The sequence below is a fragment of the Nansenia antarctica genome (assembly GCF_963989245.1).
Source record: "Nansenia antarctica genome assembly, chromosome: 1".
Lineage (NCBI taxonomy): Eukaryota > Metazoa > Chordata > Actinopteri > Argentiniformes > Microstomatidae > Nansenia > Nansenia antarctica.
The window spans coordinates 73,946,623-73,954,122 of NC_137674.1; the positions used below are offsets into that span (position 1 = coordinate 73,946,623).

General features: G+C 49.0%; 1 protein-coding gene across 1 annotated transcript in view; it reads left to right on the forward strand.

The window, feature by feature from the left end:
- Positions 1–7,500, forward strand: part of dbndd1 (dysbindin domain containing 1) — a gene marked incomplete at both ends in the record, with an annotated part of 47,469 nt that overhangs the window by 34,391 nt on the left and 5,578 nt on the right. The gene's annotated exons all lie outside the window — the stretch shown is intronic.

Consider the following 7,500-nt stretch of genomic DNA (forward strand, 5'->3'; position numbering starts at 1 on the left):
GCCGCCATGTAAATTAGCCTGCCTCCTACACAGAAAAACTGCAAAATAGCTTTATACTAGCTTATCCTGATGTGATTTTGAAAACATAACTAGGAAAAGTCATGAAAGGAGGGTCCTGAAATTTGATCGAGTGCAAATATATAAAAATAATTTTACTCACAGGGTCAAATCAACCCCACCCATGGCTGTTCTAGTGTTAATCCCCTCTCTTTCATTCTGTCTCACTCAAATGCACGCATATACTGTACTGTAGGCTATCTACACAAACACAGACATATACACACTTACTCACACACACACACTCACTCACTCACTCACTCACTCACTCACTCACTCACTCACTCACTCACTCACTCACTCACTCACACACACACACACACACACACACACACACACACACACACACACACACACACTGGGGCTTCATCATTACAGTAGAAAGCCTCTGTACTTTATGTAAACACCCCCCCCCCCCATATCCCCCCACACACAGATTGAAGGAACCTGCCTGATTAGAACAGCCTGCTGGAGACCCTAGTGCCTGTCACCGAGAGAGAAAGAGAGGAGAGAGAGGAGGAGAAGAAAAAGAGTAGGAAACAAAAAAGAAACAGTGAGACAGAGAGAGAGAGAGAGAAAGAGAGACAGAGAGAGAGAGAGAGAGAGAGAGAGAGAGAGAGAGAGAGAGAGAGAAAAGAGGTACTATGATGACAAGAGAATGGGGGCCATTCTCCTCGCGACGCCGAGGCTTTCCTCTCCAGCGGGAGACTGATGTCTCCCTGAGCTCCTGACGGCAGGCCTCCGCACCACAGCGCTCGTATAAAGACCCTCCACAGCTGCTGCTGCTACCAAAGCCACACCGCCATAAAAGGACCCGTCCGGGCTATTCTCTGATATAGAGCTGCACTTCTAGCCACTAATCTGACAATAACCCCCCCCCCCTGGCCCCCATAAGGGGCGACTGAGAGAGTTGTGGTGATGAGGCGGGCGGTTGAGAGGGAGGTCAGGGATGCGGTGAGGAGACGGACCGGCAGGGTTCTGGAGACCCGTGGGCTGGAGGAGGAGAGCGGGTGCTAGACTTTTTACATTTGAACCTTTAAAACTGTTTTAGCAGAAGCTTTTTTTTATCTGAGGCGACTTCCAGTTAGAGATGACAGGGACACAGTCTCCCTGGAGTGACTTAGGGCTAAGTACCTTACTCAAGGGCACACTAGTGGTGGTGGTCCCCTGGTGGGATTTCAACTCATGACCTTCTATGCCACAGTTAGAGGGGGTAGTGAACACACAAACCTAACAACAGCATTTAATGACAGCACTGAGAAGTGTTTGAGGAGTATGATAGACTATGGATGATTTCGAAATGGTATAATAACATACTGCCTACTACCTACTCAATGAGTATAATACTGCCTACTACAGTACATACTCAATGAGTATAATACTGCCTACTACATAACTCAATGAGTATATACTGCCTACTACATACTCAATGAGTATATACCGGCCTACTACATACTCAATGAGTATATACTGCCTACTACATACTCAATGAGTATATACAGTACTACCTACTACATACTCAATGAGTATATACTGTCTACTACATGCTCAATGAGTATTGCATACTGCCTACTAAATTCATAATAAGTATGCCATTACCAGCAGACGGTTCACACTGAAGTATGCAGCTCAGTGTCCCAGAATGCATTCCGCACGGCCGGCAGCGGGGATTTTAAAGCAGGCTAAACCTCCATGGTAATTTTGTGTTAACATGTAATTTTATTATGTTTTAATATGTTTTCAGGCGAGAAAGTAACCATGTATATTCCCAAAACCTGGCCAGTTTTATCAAAATAACCTGTTTATATCTGATCTGACGTTTGTTTTCCACTTCTGTAGGCTAATGTTAGCTAGCTACATTACGTCCGCCATTGCACAGTGACGAGACTGCGCGATGCATTTTGGGGGAGTTGAGTATGAAAAGTAATCTCACACTACATACTCTGAAATTCGGGCTAATCTAGTATACATGGCGGGCATTTCTCACGTACACAAATTTCACATACTATGTAGTGGGAACGCACTACATACTCAAATCTACGTCATACATAGTATGAACATTATGTTAGTATGCCATTTCGAACACACAGTTTTATGAGAGTCTAATCCAAGCATAGGTGGTATAATCTTACTCCCTGGGTCCTCTGCATTAGAAAACACATTCAGATCATTTGTAAACGAACACTGTCTCTAGTGAATTGAATCGATACGTGGTATAGATTGTGTGGTATAACGTGGCCTTTTTGGCAGAGAGAGAGGGTGTGATCTACACTGCGTTGTGCAGATAAACACTGGTGTGAGCTCGCAGTGTTAGTGCCAAGCTGAACAAAGTGATTTTGTCGTTGGCTGGTGTTTTCACTCTGGCTCATCCCAGCATTGGCCAATGCACATGCACACACTTGGTACTCACACGCACACACTTACTTACGCACACACACATGCGCGCAAACATACGCGTATACACACACACACGCAACATATACACACACGCATACGCACACACACACACACACACAAACACAAACACAGTTCCTACCTTTCTTTCCCCAGCCAATTAAAATGTATTCTTTCAACCATCAACCATCAACCCTGCCGCTTGCAAGCCCCCCCTCTTTTTATTCTCCTCATCCTCCACTCTCATTCACTATCATCTCCCTCACTTTTTCCCTTTTACGTTTTCCCCTTCATCGCTCATGTCCCTCTTCCAGCCGCTCCTCTCTCCTCTCTCCTCTCTAGAAGGGCCCAGGCTGTGCTGTGTGAGTGATGGCCCTCCATTAGCCATCTGTGCTATGTGACGCTATCTGCTGCTTCACAGTCCACACTCCTGCTCAGCCCTCCCTGCCTCCCTCACCTCCCCTCCCCTCCCCCCCCCCCCCCTCAAGAGCCCAATCTGCTCCTCTCTCTCCGCCACTCTACATACAGAAGGGGCCCTGTTCTCCCCCTCTACGTCCCTTTACCTACAATCTTTACAATAACCCAAGCCTCTCTCCTCGCCCCCCCCACCCCTCCATCACCACCCCTCTCCTCCTCAGTACCCCATTAGGGGACCCACTTCCCCAGAGGTGGCTAGGCTCGCCCCCACTGACAACAGCTGCTCCTGAGGGCCGGTCCAGACAGTACAGGTGCAAGACTGACCAGAGCCAAGAGAGTCAAGAGTGTGCCAGTCGAAACGTGGCCTGTGCGGCTGTTCATGCGGTGTGCCAGTGGCCATACTCTCAATCTCTCTCTCTCTCTCGCTCTCTCTCTCTCTCGCTCTCTCTCGCTCTCTCTCTCTCTCTCTCTCTCTCTCTCGCTCTCTCTCTCTCTCGCTCTCTCTCTCTCTCTCTCTCGCTCTCTCTCTTCTCCATTGTGTGCCTGTGCCACCATTCTCTACCCCCCCCCCCCTCCTCCTCTTCCTCTCTCTGTCTACCCCAGCAGGGAGAATAGGAGGGAGAGGGAGGGATGATAAGCCCAGGCTGTAATGAGGCTGGTAATAGATGACCTTGCGATAGCAGACAGAACCACAGGCCCAGGTGTGCTGCTCAGTGGAGAGCCTACCTGGCAACACTCAACACTGGGCTGGGGCTGGGTAAGAGGAGAGAGAGAGGGAGGGGAGAGAGAGAGAGAGAGAGAGGGGGGGAGGGAGAGAGAGACAGAGGGAGGGGATAGAGAGACAGAGGTGGGGAGAGAGAAACAGAGGGGGAGGGGAGAGAGAGTGGGAGAGAAAGTGAGAGAGAGAGAGAGAGAGGGAGGGAGGGAGAGGTGTGTGTGCGTGTGACGGTCTTATGTCATCCAATTAGGACTTAAATCACAAAACAAAGACATCTTGGCCGTGAGACACTGTTCTGGTACATCTGCATTCCTTAACCCTGACCCTAACTCTTACCCTAACTCTAACCCTGACCCTAACCATAACTCTAACCCTGACCCTAATTCTTACCCTAACTCTAACCCTGACCCTAACTCTTACCCTAACTCTAACCCTGACCCTAACTCTTACCATAACTCTAACCCTGACCCTAACTCTTACCCTAACTCTAACCCTGACCCTAACTCTTACCCTAACTCTAACCCTGACCCTAACTGTTTCCATAACTCTAACCCTGACCCTAACTCTTACCATAACTCTAACCCTGACCCTAACCATAACCCTCATTAATAGCCCTTGTGTGTATTGTCCCAGAGCTGAAGAACCTGCCCTAGTTTACGTGATGGGGAGAGGACTCTGTAGTCTGAGGCAAGGATGACATCATACTGAAGGTTACTTCTACTTCTAGTGTTTGAATGGCTGCAGAACGGTGGGCGGGACTTCCTGTCCACAGGGTTAAGAGGACTCCCAGAGGGAGAGGGGGATTGGTGGAGAGTCTCTTGTAGAGGTCTGTGAAGAGAGTCAGGGTCACACGAGGTAGAGGGAGATGTTTATATTCTTCACAAGTGTGCTGAACCAGGGTCAGTCGGCGGTGTGCTCTCTCTCTCTCTCTCTCTCTCTCTCTCTCTCTCTCTCTCTCTCTCTCTCTCTCTCGCGTGTATGTGTGTGTGTGTGTGTCTGTGTGTGTGTGTGTGTGTGTGTGTGTGTGTGTGTGTGTGTCTGTGTGTGTGTGTGTGTGTGGTGAGGTGAGTGGGTTCACTGTAATGATGGTTGGGGTGGAGGAGAGGGTGAGTGAAAGGTTAAGGGAAGGAGGGGAAGGAACAGGGGAGGAGGGAGAGAGTGATGGGGAGACAGTACAGTCGGAAGGGGAGGGGAGTGGAGGGAGAGAGTGGGATGGTGATGGAAGACAAAAGAGGGGAGGGGGGGAAGAGGAGGGGAGTGAGTTCACTCTAAATGCAGGAGCCTGAATTATTCACTGCTCTCTGCTGAATACAAGGCTGGGGACCTCCTGAGCATTTTAAACTGTTATCGTCACTTGTAACAAAAACTGAACTATGGTAACACATTACTTTTGTGTCCCCCCTTTCTCCTTTGCAGATGGGGGTTAGAGGGAGAGGGTTGGAGGGAGAGGGAGGAAGATGAATTAGATTAGATTTGCTCGAAGATGTACAACTGTATGACTAGGCTCTAATCCCACAAATCCAATCCCACGATGCTGTAATCTGTATCTGCACTCTGTGTGAGACTGCTGTGCACTAGAGCCCATATCCACCATGCTCAACTGACCATGACCTCATTGTCGCAGGAGGACTTTGAAACTGTCAATCATCGTCCGGAAAGCAGAGCTATCTCAGCCTACGCCTGCTTCATGAATGAATGAATGAATGAATTAATTAATTAATTAATGAATGGTCTTTATTGTCATTGATATAGTACAGGTACCAAACAACGAAATTTGGGAGACCCTTCATGTCCCTCCACTTCCTTGTCCTCACAGAAATATGGATTACACCAGAAAACACAGCTACTCTGGCAACCCTCTCTGGTGCCTACTCCTTTTCTCATTCCCCTAGACTCTCTGGTCGAGGGGGAGGCACAGGATTCCTCATCTCACCTAAGTGGTCACATAATGTCCTTCCCCTATCACGCCTGTCCATATCCACCTTTGAATTCCATTCTGTTTCTGTAAACTCCCCTGTCAAACTTCATCCAACTCATAAGCCGGGCAATCAGCTCGACCTTGTCTTCACCAGATCCTCCCATACCTCCAACCTTCAACCTTCTCCCATACCTCCCTCTTCCAGTTTCAGATCATAATTTTGTATCCTTCTCCCTTCCACTTAAATCCACCCCCTCCCGGTCTGTCTCTACCCACACTGTATCCTCTCGTCACAACCTGTGTACCCTCTCTCAAATCCACCCCCTCCCGGTCTGTCTCTACCAACACTTTATCCTCTCATCACAACCTCTCCCCCACCACTCTCTCTTCCTCTGTCTTATCCCTCCATACCCTTCTGCCTTCTCTCCACTGATGCAGCCTCACTCCACCCTCCTGTCCACTCTTTTCTCATCCTTCGACTCTCTCTGTTCACTGACCTCAAGGCCAGCATGATTCTCTCCACGCACTCCTTAGCTGTCTGAAACCCTGCAAGCTTATAGAATAGGGCTCCGGGCAGCTGAGAGGAAATGATGAAGAACTGGCCTCCCTGATGACATAAAACCATATCTCTCTCTCCTCCTCAACTATACCTCCTCTGAATCAGCTGATAAAGCTTCTTACTATGAGTCCAAAATTCAATCCTCTGCCTCTGACCCAAGGGAACCTTTCTCCACATTTTCCTCCCTTCTCAACCCACCTCCTCCTCCCCCTCCTCCCTCCTCCCTGTCTGTGGAAGACTTTGTCACCTACTTTGATGACATTAGCAGCTCTTTCTCTCTACCTCTCACCAACACTACTACCATCCCTCCCAAACCCACTGCTCTACACTCGGTCTCTGGTTTATCAGCTTCCCCCCCCCTCTCCCCTGATGATATTCTAAAACTGGTCACATTTTGGTCACAAACAGGCAACCACCTGCCCTCTCATCCTATCCCCTCCCCCTTCTCCAATAACATTTCCAAAGACTTCCTTCCTTTCCTTACCACCTTACGGTAATCAATTCCTCTCTATCCATAGAATCTGTCCCAGCTGCCTTTAAGACAGCCAGAGTCATGCCTCTACTCATGAAACCCACTCTTGACCTGTCTGTTGTTCATAACTACAGACCGTTATCCCTTCTCTCCCTCTTATCTAAAACCCTTGAATGCATCTCTAACCAACTGTCTCGCTATCTCCTTCAGAAGAACCTCCTTGACCCTCACCCATCCGGCTTTAAGGCTAGGCACTCTACTGAAACCCTTCATTCTGCTCCAGCTTCAACCCTCTCCTCTGTTCCCATTCTTCTGAATCTGCTGCATCCGACACAGTAAACCACCTGATCCTTCTCTCCACTCTCTCTGAACTGGGCGCCTCTGGAGGTGTTCCTTCACAACCACTCATCCTGTGTGGCGAACATCAGCTCACTCCTGTGGATTCATCCTCTACAACATCAGGAGGATACGTCCATTCCTCACCAGGGAAGCAACACAACTCTTGATCCAGACACTTATGATCTCCCGCCTTGACTACTGCACACGCACACTACTGGCCAAGCTCCTCACCTCCGCCATCAGACTTCTGCAGCTCATCCAGAATGTTGCTGCCCATCTGGTGTTCAGTCTCCCCAAATTCAATCCCCAAAATGTCACTCCCCTCCTTCACAGCCTACACTGGCTCCTGGTAGCACCTCGCATCAGATTCAAGACCCCGGTGCTCTCCTACCAGGCGACAAAGGGAACAGCCCCTACCTACTTGCGATGGCCAGCCCACTCTTCCACCTTGGCTGGCTGCCTGGCACCGCCACCTCTATGTAGATGCAGCTGTCGCGTTACTCGGTCACGACTTTTCACTGTCCTGGCGCCTCATCATCCCCACTACCCCCCTGTACAGTTTCTCTACAGTTTTACTCTCAGTTTTTAAGAAATGTTCCTTCTTTTAGCATGGTAACTGCCAATGG